Source organism: Lactuca virosa, chromosome 8, assembly GCF_052849685.1.
Source record: "Lactuca virosa cultivar CGN04683 chromosome 8, Lactuca_virosa_CGN04683_v6, whole genome shotgun sequence".
Classification (NCBI taxonomy): Eukaryota; Viridiplantae; Streptophyta; class Magnoliopsida; order Asterales; family Asteraceae; genus Lactuca; species Lactuca virosa.
In genome coordinates, this window is record NC_136433.1 from 59,645,333 (window position 1) to 59,657,553 (window position 12,221).

At 33.3% G+C, this 12,221-nt stretch overlaps 1 long non-coding RNA gene across 1 annotated transcript; it reads left to right on the top strand.

The window, feature by feature from the left end:
* Positions 1-6,490: 6,490 nt before the first annotated feature.
* Positions 6,491-6,947, top strand: LOC145129598 (uncharacterized). Its single transcript, XR_013717558.1, has 2 exons — positions 6,491-6,588; positions 6,680-6,947. It is a non-coding gene; the product is annotated as an uncharacterized LOC145129598 (long non-coding RNA).
* Positions 6,948-12,221: the final 5,274 nt, after the last annotated feature.

The window sequence follows — 12,221 nt, forward strand, 5'->3', positions numbered from 1 at the left end:
CGTATCAATTTTTTTTTTGTCTTAAACGTCTACTTTGGTATACACAACGTCATGGTGAGGACAAGAAGTGGATTAGAAAATGGTAACAAAAATGAGCAGCCCGAGCCTCATGTAGTCGAGCATGCACAAGAGGCAATACCTGCTGATATGTGCATATTTAATCTTATATTTTGTGCATTTTCTTAATACTTTTTTCTACAATTATGCTCTTTATAGAAAGGTAATTAAAAAAATTTGTTGCAGCGAAGACATGCTCGAGATGAAAAGGAAGAAATTGCGGAGCTAGAAGCTGGAATTTCAGTCTAAGCCATATAGAGTTAAAGGAATCTTGGAATCTAAAGCCCACTGCATGGAGATCCCAATCCATTCCGCGACATGTTGTTTTTTCCCGGTCTGATGATGCCTTGTCAAATAAACGTTTTAAGTAGTCGCCACGCCGTGGAGCCTACTTGCAACGGCGTGGGAGGGGATTTTTGGAAACTATATATATTTCATTTTGGCTCTCAACCTTAACTTATGCTGGAAATATTTGATGACTTTTGGAGGCCCTTGGAGGCTTTGGAGTGCAAAAACCATTTTGAAGCTTGATTTTGAAGAGATCTAAAGGCAACATTACTCTTAATTACTCTATTGCTTTGATTTAATCATGTTTGTCAAAGTGGTTTTCGTTTTTACTTGTTTGTCTCTAGTAGTTATGGGCTAAATACACTAAATTTCATTTAGAATAGATGATCATGCATACTATTTGTTGATTGAGTGGATTTGGATTATAACTAATTGCTTATTTATTATGGATGCTTGTTAAAAGAACCTTTTGTGTTAATCACAACTTATTTTCTGTTTATTGCTAAGTGTAATTGAGATTTGATGAACTATCTTTCTTAGTTAGCTTAAATCGTAGTATGATTTTGTGAGTAACGCTGTTGTAGGACTAGTGTTTTGACCAAAAAGCTAGGGTTAAAGGAAAAGTTGGTAAATTTATATGAAAGTTAATATATGAAGAACAATCATATATTGTATTGATGCTTCTAAACCATTTATATCAATCAAATTAGAAGTCTTCCATAATTCGAACTTCATAGTAGTTTTCTTATTAATTTGTTCGCTTGATCACTGAATGAATGAGTAAATTAAGCTAAACGATTATTCTTTTGATCATAATTCTAATTAATCTGGGAATCGATAACTCCCACACTATCATCCATTTCAATTTCCACAAAACCAACCATAGGAGCAAGTGAATCGCTTCTAAACGAAAGTCTTTTTAATTATGTGTTCATGATTCTAAATGTTTAATTATGGTATTAGAACCAACATGTAACTTTTTGGAGTAATAAGGAGGATTACGCGTCTAAACATCCGTATCTATTTTTTCGTCTTAAACGTCTGCTTTGGTATACATAACGTCATGGTGAGGACAAGAAGCAGATTAGAAAACAGTAACAAAAACGAGCAGCCTTAGCCTCATGTAGTTGAGCATGTACCAGATGCGATACCTGCTGATATGTGAATACTTAATCATATATTTTATGTATTTTCTTAATACTTTTTGCTACAATTATGCTCATTATAGGAAGGTAATTAATTTTTTTAAGTTTTGTTTTGTAACAGCGAAGACATGCTCGAGATAAAAAGCAAGCAATTGCGGAGCTAGAAGTTGGAATTTCGGACCTAGTAAATCAAAGTTAAAGGAATCTTGGAATCTAAAGCCAACGACGTGGAGATCCCCATCTAATGATGCTTTGCCGAATACAAGTTGTAATCAGTCACCACACCATGGAGCCTACTTGCCACGACGTGGGAGGGGATTTTTGGAATATATATATATATATATATATATATATATATATATATATATATATATATATATATATATATATATATATATATATAGGGGATAGGGAATATACATTACAACCCCACCTAAGCTTAGGTACTAAACCACTAAAATATGTCGTTTTAACATGCTAAATATGTCCGGTTTGGTTTCACTTGGTAAATATATCATCCTCCATAACATTTCTTTCTTTCATTATCGTTTTACCATCTCTGTTTTCTTTCCTCAATTATCGTTTATTACTTCACCCAAGTGATCATTACTAAACCCTAAACCTAAACCCTATACCCTAAATTTAAACCCTAAACCCTAAACCTAAACCCTAAACCCTAAATCTAAACCCTAAACCCTAAACCTTAAACCCTAAACCCTAAACCCTAACCCTAAACCCTAAACCTAAACCCTAAACCCTAAACCCTAAACATAAACCCTAAACCCTATTGTGTCGATCTTGAATTTACATCTTGAAGTATTAACCGTGAATCCATTAACTGTAATCTTTATATAGTAAAACAATGTATTTTCAAGAGGTTTCGTACCTAAGTTTAGGTGGGGCTGTAATGTATATTCCCTTTTCCCATATATATATATATATATATATATATATATATATATATATATATATATATATATATATATATATATATATATATATATATATATATATATATATATATATATATATATATCATTTTGGCTCTCATCCCTAACTAATGAGAGAGAGAGAGAGAGACGTCTAAGTGCTTGGGGAAATCCTCAGTACGTCTTTGTTATTACTAATGCTAAATCTTTTTATATGATGCTAAATCGTTATGGAGGAACAACCAATTTAGAGAGAGGGAGAGAGAGAGAGAGAGAGAGAGAGAGAGACGTTTAAGTGCTTGGGGAAATCCTCAGTACGTCTTTGTTATTACTAATGCTAAATCTTTTTATATGATGCTAAATCGTTATGGAGGAGCAACCAATTTTCATATATATGATATAAAGTAATTCATTGGTTTTAAAATTTAAAGTTGTTTATAGCTATAATGGTTTAGTTATCGAAAAATAAGGGATAAGCTACTATCCCTATATACCCCGAATTTCAGGAGGCTGAGCCACCCATCCTCAACTATAAATCTTTTGTTTTAATTTTACTTTGATATATTCGTCTATTTTGCAACTTAATTAACTGTTGCATATTTGTGTACTAGTTTATAACCCATGGGAACCACGATTACAAAATTAATTAAACTTTCATAATAAAAACTCAAAATTATTAATCAATTATTTTAAATAAATTATTAATTAAGAGATATTTTTTAATTATAATAAATTATAATCGTTGATTTAAATAAATACATAAAATTATATCACATTATAATTTGTATTAATTTTATTTTAATTTTTATTCTAATGTTATTAATTTAATGTATTTAAAGTGGAAAATTTTAAAATTTAAAATTTGAAATGGAGAATCTCCCTATTCTAATAAATGAATAGGTTTATTCTTTATGCCACTTGTCAACCTATTAATTATCAATTTCAAATTTCAAATTACATTAAATTAATAATTGATTCTTGATTTTAAATTTAAAATTTTTTCACTCTAATTATATTAAACTAGACGAATTCTCGCGCGTTGCGCAGCGAATATTAAAAGTATATTGTTAAAATATTGAAAAATATATGTTTAAAATGGTTATGTTATTGACATTAACTTTCAGATAATATATATATATATATATATATATATATATATATATATATATATATATATATATATATATATATATATATATAATCTCAATTATTTTGAACAATAATATTCATTGACATCAACCCACATTCCTCATTAATAGAATCAAATATAATTATCTATTTAGTATTATTTCTAACAATTATTATTATTGATTAATTATATTTTTACTTATGTGATCATTTTCTAATTTCAATAAAGATGTTCATTTAAAATACAATTTATTTATAGCTAAATGTAATTTATAATTTGATGTTATTATCATTTAAAATTGTTATTCATTAATTTTAAATCACTTATTATTAATAATAAGTTAAAGAAGACTTTTAAGAAACACTTAATATTATTATTAAAATGTGAAACATACACTAAATAATAAAGTGATAAGATAGACAATTTGCATTTTAAAAGAGACTTGCATGGATAATATGACATATCCATATAATTTGATTTTATTATTTATAATTATTGCTTATTAATTTTAAAACCACTTGTTATTACTAATAAGTGAAAGAAACTTTTAAAAAGCACTTATTATTATAACAAAAATGTTAAACATATACTAAAATATAAAGTGATAGGATAGACAATTTGCATTTTAAAAAAGGCTTACATGGATTATATGGATAATATGACATATCCATGATTTTTAATTAATTATTGTTTTGAAGCAATATGAACATACAAACATGCATACAATAGTTAATTAAATATTATATATATATATATATATATATATATATATATATATATATATATATATATATATATATCACATTCCATAACATATGATCGATAACATGAATCTAATCTAATTTACATTAAAATTTCAACCACAACATACAATGATATTCTTAAAAGAATACTTAAATCAAGAAAATACAAAAAGGAATTAGTATATAACAAACTTACAAATTAAAAACTTCAACATAATAACATGGCTCGAAAAATTGTTCAAAGCCCTCAAACCAACACAAAAAACTTTAAACTTGTTTTCTTTGTGAATTTTGTATGTGATTTGTATTTGTGTGTCTACTCAAAAAGATTGACCTTTTTATATTAGAGTATCCATTAATTGTTTATTAAATATATTATATAAGTTATAAAACCTTTGAATTGTTAAACATTATTAAGAGACTTTTGAGTGGTATTCATTAAAATAAGAGGTTTCAAATGCATGAGGTGTTTGCAAATTTTTATGGGGGTTTCAAATGTATGAGGTTCAAGAAAAAATGCTAGATTTATAAGTATGTATGATTAATAACATTAGATTAAAAAATAAAATAAACTTAATATAAATTATAAGGTGATATAAATTCACGTATTTATTTAACTCAACGATTAATATTTTATATAACTAAAAAAATATATATCTCTTAAGTAATAATTTATTTAAAATAACTGATTAATAATTTTGATTTTTTAATATAAAAGTTTAATTAATTTTATAACGTGACTTTCACAGGTTATAAACTAGTCAATCAATAGATTAATAAGTGGCATGACATTAATTAGAAAACCTAATATGATGACACATGACAAAAGGAGAATAAAACTATTCTTTTATTAGAATAGGGAAATTTATTTAAGATTAATTATGGATTTAATTGTTGTAGCATCTGATAATTCCAAATATAAGCTGCTATTTCAAGAAGCTATTTTTGGGCAGTTTTTTAAAACGGGTTTGCTTGTGCACCTTTACTTGTAGCATATATTTGTTTTGTAAGCCTCATTGTTAACATATGCTTTCCTCACCTGAGCATATATATATATATATATATATATATATATATATATATATATATATATATATATATATATATATATATATATATATATATATATATATATATATATATATATATTGAAACAAACAATAGAAGAGGGAAGCCAATAGCCGAATCAAAAGCCATATCTGGTCTGGGCCTAATTTTGTGTTCAGCCTGGTGGCCGGGTTCAACTGGCGGGCTAGAAATGGACGATAATTGACTACTTTTAATAACTGGTTACTCGTTAATTAGGTTATGGAGTTGGGCTTCTTCATTAGGGAAATTTACTGCTAACATAGTAACAAATTAACCACACAGATATTATTGATTTCTTCTTTTATTTATTAACAATATTAATTTTAATTAGAAAGGTTACCCCCGCTACGCGGGGGCCAGAAGCTTTCAATGTTGTTTCCGAATTGATAAATATGACAGACATAGAAAGTGCAATGATGAAAAGTCCGGGCTTTGCCCCGGACAAAAAATGTAAAAGTTTTGACTGCAAAGACCAGAAGTGTGAAAATGGCTAAAGAATTAAAGGGGTAGGAATTAGCAACTTTTTAGAAAAGGGATCAAAGTTGTCAAACCGTTAAAGTTTTGTAGCCAAACTTTAAATATTAAAAGGTTCCAAAAAAGTGTAAAAATATTGATTGCAAGGACCAAAAGTGTCAAAATGGGTAAAGAATAATGAGCAAAGTTGCCAAAAAACATCCAAATTTAGTATTCCTAACTTCCAACAATAATACAGGGACCAATTCTGCCAAAAAAATTGGAAGTTGAATGGAACACAAACAAAAGGACATGAATAAATTAGTTAAAGAAGTACAGGAACCGGATATGTAAATCAAGGGACCAAACCTGGACAAAGTGTCATAAGTTTACTATTCTTTTGTTCCACAACTTTAATATATATATATAATAATTGACAACTTTAATATATATATATATAATAATTGGAAAACTGATATTCTTTATTTTTGTTATATTTGGAATGATAATCAATCCTTTAGATAATTTAGTGTAGGAATATCCATGATTGGAACAATATATTTGAACATTTTTATTAGCATTTATGACAATTAATTTTGATAGAAGATATGACGCATATATATATGACGCATAAGAGATTACTTTGATGCAGATTAAAACCAACTCCTTTGGTTTTGCTTTTACATTGATCCTTTAAAACATGGTGCAAAATATGAAGATGGTGTTCATGGTCATGTTATTGCTTTCCATGTGTGGTACGTAGTCTTTTGTTTGTCTCAATAGCTATCTCTCTAATTACCATCATCTTCCCTGTTTATCTCTAATGGAATATGCTTTAATTTTCAGGTTTGTTTATCTCATCTGTTTTGGCTGACAAAGGCTCGTTAATGAACAACCTGTCGTGTGGTCCCTCTGGAACGCCATGTGAAAGAATGTGTCGAGTTGGCATGCCTATATGCTGTAATGATGTTTGCCAGTGTAATCCATATTGCAATTAATTTAAATATTATATTTAATATCATAAATATAAAAGGATGGTGTCCGGCCAAATGTGTTTGTTCCCAAGAAATCTGTGAAATATACAATTCATCCTGCGAAAGGATTATTATTATTATTATTATTATTATTATTATTATTATTATTATTATTATACAACATATGTATATAAGTTGTGGCACCTACTTACAGATTCCAATCTAAGAAATCAACATTGCTTGAAGATATACAACGAGCACGTCCACTTTGTTTACCCTCTAATCATTAATTGTTCTCTACATGTTAATGGTTTAATTTTCTTTCATAAATCTCTGGAACTCCACTATTACAAATTCTTCTCTTTGTTACCCTCAAATGTTTATACTGTCTGCAAGCCATATAATGTCTTAATTTAGCAAGATTTGTTATTAGTCCAAACATCCAAATCCGGTCCTGTGGTCCATTGCTGGCCAGGAAATATAGAAATACTTTGCGGCAGAAGTTCAAAAATTTGTGAAAATTAATTATAACATGAGAACTCAATCTTAATTCCATTATATCAAAATAAAAATTTTACATATGCTTAAAGCGATATTGAACACAAGTACCTAGTATTTGAAAATTGACTTACATGAGACTTGAAGAATGTCAAAGCGATATTGAACACAATTGGCACTGAAATTCATCTCTTATTCAAGAAGGAGCAGCTAATTTATAGCCATTACATCAAACTGTATCAAAAGAAAAACTGGAAAACAGGAGCTAAGAATGGAACAACCTAGACTCAAACGAAAGACAAAGACTGACCAGGTAAGCTGGCCCAATTCAAAGACCAGGTTATGAGGCCCAGCCCAAACATAAAACTAAAATAAACTCAAGAAAAACACTAGCCCAATAACTGTATCGCAACATATCTTCCCTCAAACAACAGAGCATCAAGCTTCTTGGTTAACCATCTCGATGGTATCCAACTTCAATAGTTTAGTCATGACTGTTAAAGATCATCACTAGCCCAATAAGAACAAATATTATCTAGAAGACTTTAGCTTGTTCTAGAATGCTCTAGAAGATTCTAGAATATTGTGGAAGACTATGGAAGACTCCGGAATATACCGGAAGAATCTAGAATACTCTAGAACGATATGGAAGACCCTGGAAGGTTATGGATCATTCTAGAAGACACTGGATCATCCTAGACCTCTCTAGAACATGGTAGAATATTCTAGAAACATATGGAAGCATATAGAGTATGTTAGATAGTTCTAGAGTTATCTAGTATGTAGTAAGTGTATACTAGTATCTAGAACCTTCCTAAGAGGCCTATAAATAGGTGTGGAACTCATTTGCTCCAAACCATCCAAGAAAGCCTCAAAGAAAGCAAAGTGTATATTAGTCTCACAAAGTGTAAGTTCTTCTTAAGTGTCTTAATAAAAGTCTTGTTGTTTCCCACACAAAGAGTCGTGTTCAACAATCTGGTATCAGAGCAAGGTTTCTTGATAGTGAGAACGAGTGATTCTCGTTGTATCGTGAGTAGTTGTGACTCTACAAGTTTAGTGTCGAAACTAGCTTGTTTGGTATTACCGAGGTACTGCCAACACGATGGGTGATCTCCAAGTCGTCGGAGGAATCAAGAAACTCAACAACAACTACTACAAAACGTGGGAAACATGTATGAAGTCCTACTTACAAGGACAAGATCTATAGGAGGTTGTTGGTGGAATCGAAACTACGCCACCAAAGGAAGACGTTAATGGCGCCTTGCGCAAATGGAAAATCAAAGCAGGCAAAGCAATGTTTGCCTTGAAGACCACAATCGAAGAAGAGATGTTGGAGCATATTCGGGACGAGAACACACCGAAAGAAGCTTGGGACACGTTTGTGACACTTTTCTCAAAGAAGAATGATACGAGACTACAACTTTTGGAGAACGAGCTATTATCAATCTCGCAACGTGACATGACGATTGCTCAATATTTCCACAAGGTCAAGTCGATATGTCGGGAGATTACTGAACTAGATCCACAATCCGTCATTGCAGAAGCTCGAATGAAGAGGATCATTATCCATGGACTGAGGCCGGAATATAGAAGCTTTGTTACTACTGTACAAGGATGGCCCGTTCAACCATCACTTGTAGAGTTTGAGAATTTGTTGGCCAGCCAAGAAGCTATGGCTAAGCAAATGGGAGGCATCACGCTGAAGAGTGAAGAAGAAGCACTCTACACAAGTAAAAGTCGGAGGAATTTCAAGCCACCTTCTAAAGAAGGATACAAAAATGCTGACAAAGGGAAGAGTCAGCCAGGAACCTCACAACCATGGAGATCTCAAAAGACCGACAATAAGAGTTCTTGGGGGAGGAGGTTCGCAGGCAACTGCAACAATTATGGAAAGTGGGGCCACATGTCCAAGGATTGTTGGTCAAAGAAAAAGTCTGTGGAAAGCAATGTCGTAACTTCCAAAAAGGAAATAGAGGATGAATGGGATGCTGAGGCATTATGTGCCATTGAAGAAAACGAGTTGGCACTCATGGCAATGATGGGAGAGCGTATCAACTATGAGAATGACTGGATAATTGATTCAGGATGCTCCAATCACATGACTGGTTATCAGAACAAACTACAAGACGTGAAGGAGTACAAAGGGAGTTGCATGGTACTTGCAGCCAACAATGCACGACTTCCAATTGCTCAGATTGGAAAAACGATAATCATGCCTGGTAATAAATCTGACATGGTGTCACTACATAATGTCTATCACGTGCCAGGTATGAAGAAGAACTTGTTGTCGGTATCGCAACTAACATCGTCAGGCAACTACGTCTTGTTTGGCCCACAAGATGTGAAGGTCTATCGAGATCTTAAAATATCAGAAAAGCCAACAATGGAAGGACGGAGAGTGGAGTCTGTCTATGTGCTCTCAGCGGAGTCTGCATATGTAGACAAGACTCGAAAGAACGAGACATCTGATCTATGGCATGCACGATTGGGACATGTTGGCTATCACAAGTTGAAGGTAATAATGGAGAAATCCATGCTTAAAGGCTTACCTCAACTTGAAGTCAAAACGGATATTGTTTTTGCTGGATGCCAGTATGGTAAACCTCATCAATTACCATACAAGGAGTCAAATTTTAGAGCAAAGAAGCCACTAGAGTTAATTCACTCGGATGTGTTCGGTCCAGTCAAGCAGACATCAGTTAGCGGGATGCGGTACATGGTGACGTTCATTGATGATTATTCGAGATATGTGTGGGTTTTCTTCATGAAAGAAAAATCTGAAACATTCTCAAAGTTTCTAGAATTCAAGACAACGGTCGAAGGAGAAGTGAGAAAGAAGATTCGGTGTCTACGCTCAGACAATGGAGGAGAATACACCTCAGAAGAATTCAATCGCTATCTAAAAGAATGTGGTATACGTCATCAATTCACATGTGCCAACACACCTCAACAAAATGGTGTAGCTGAGAGAAAGAATCGACATCTTGCAGAAATTTGTCGAAGCATGCTACACGCAAAGAATGTCCCAGGAAGATTTTGGGCTGAAGCAATGCGAACTGCTGCCCATGTGATCAATAAACTTCCCCAACCAAGGTTAGGTTTCATCTCACCATTTGAGACACTATGGCACATGAAACCTACTGTTAGCTACTTCCGAGTATTTGGTTGCGTCTGCTACGTATTTGTACCTAGTCATTTACGTAGCAAGTTTGACAAGAAACAGTCAGGTGTATATTTGTTGGATATGACAATCAAAGAAAAGGATGGAGGTGTTGTGATCCAACAAGCGGAAGATGCTACACTTCAAGAGATGTAGTGTTCGATGAAGCATCTTCATGGTGGTCCTCAGAGAAGAAAGTATTACCAGACTCGGAAAATATTGAAGAAGTTTTAAAACAAAAGATGGGGGAGAAAACTGCACACATTTGGTCAAGTGTTGATACACCTGAAGATCCGAGCGACATTGATGTCATTGAGCAAGAAGTAACTCAAACAAGTGATGCCGGTGAAAGGGAGACGCCGCCTCCACAATTTCAAAGGACGGAAAGAATCCGAAAGCCTAATCCCAAGTATGCTAATGCGGCCATTTTAGAAGACGGTGTTAAAGAGCCGGAGACATATGAAGAAGCAATTAAGAATAAAGCTTGGCAGAAGGCAATGGAAGAAGAAGTTACAACCTTAAAGCAAAATCAAACGTGGGAATTGGTACCAAGACCAAGAGATATAAAACCCATTTCCTGCAAGTGGGTTTATAAATTAAAGTGACGCACAGATGGATCAATTGAAAGATACAAGGCTCGTTTGGTGGCTCGAGGGTTCTCACAACAATATGGACTGGACTATGATGAAACATTTAGTCCATTGGCGAAGATAACTACTGTACGGGTGCTGCTAGCTCTTGCAGCTAGTAAAGACTGGAAATTATGGCAGATGGATGTGAAGAATGCTTTCCTGCATGGAGAATTAGATCGGGAGATCTATATGAACCAACCAAAGGGATTTGAGGATGCAGTTAATCCCACTCATGTGTGCAAGCAGAGAAAAGCTCTTTACGGATTGAAGCAGGCACCAAGAGCCTGGTATGGTAAGATTGCTGAATTTCTTACCCGAAGTGGTTATTCAGTTGCACATGCAAACTCAAGCCTGTTCGTCAAAGAAAAAGAAGGGAAGTTGGCAATTGTGTTGGTTTATGTGGATGACTTGATCATCACCGGGGATAACGAAAGAGAAAATCTATCGGTGCGATTCCAAATGAAAGAGCTGGGGGAGCTTAAACACTTCTTGGGGCTAGAAGTTGATCGTACAAAGGAAGGGTTGTTCCTCTGCCAACAAAAGTATACAAGAGATATACTTCAAAAGTTTGGCATGTTGGAGTGTAAGCCAGTATCAACACCAATAGAGCAAAATGCCAAGATATGTGCTCATGAAGGAAAAGAGTTGGACGATGGAACGATGTATCGACAACTAGTAGGTAGTCTTATCTACCTAACTTTATCTCGGCCTGACATTGCTTATGCAGTTGGAGTTATGAGTCGATACATGCAAAGTCCGAAGAAACCTCATTTGGATGCTGCCCGACGGATCTTAAGATATGTAAAAGGTACAATTGACTATGGTCTCTTGTATAAAAAAGGAGAAGACTGCAAGTTGGTTGGATATTGTGATGCTGACTATGTAGGAGACCATGATACCCGAAGATCAACCACTGGGTATGTGTTCAAGCTTGGGTCGGGGCCAATATCATGGTGTAGTAAAAGACAACCAACCGTATCATTGTCAACCACAGAAGCGGAGTACAAAGTAGCGGCCGTAGCAGCCTAAGAAAGTACATGGTTGGTACTTCTAATGGAGGACTTACATCAAAAAGTTGACTATGCGGTACCACTTCACTGCGATAACCAATCTGCAATTCGGCT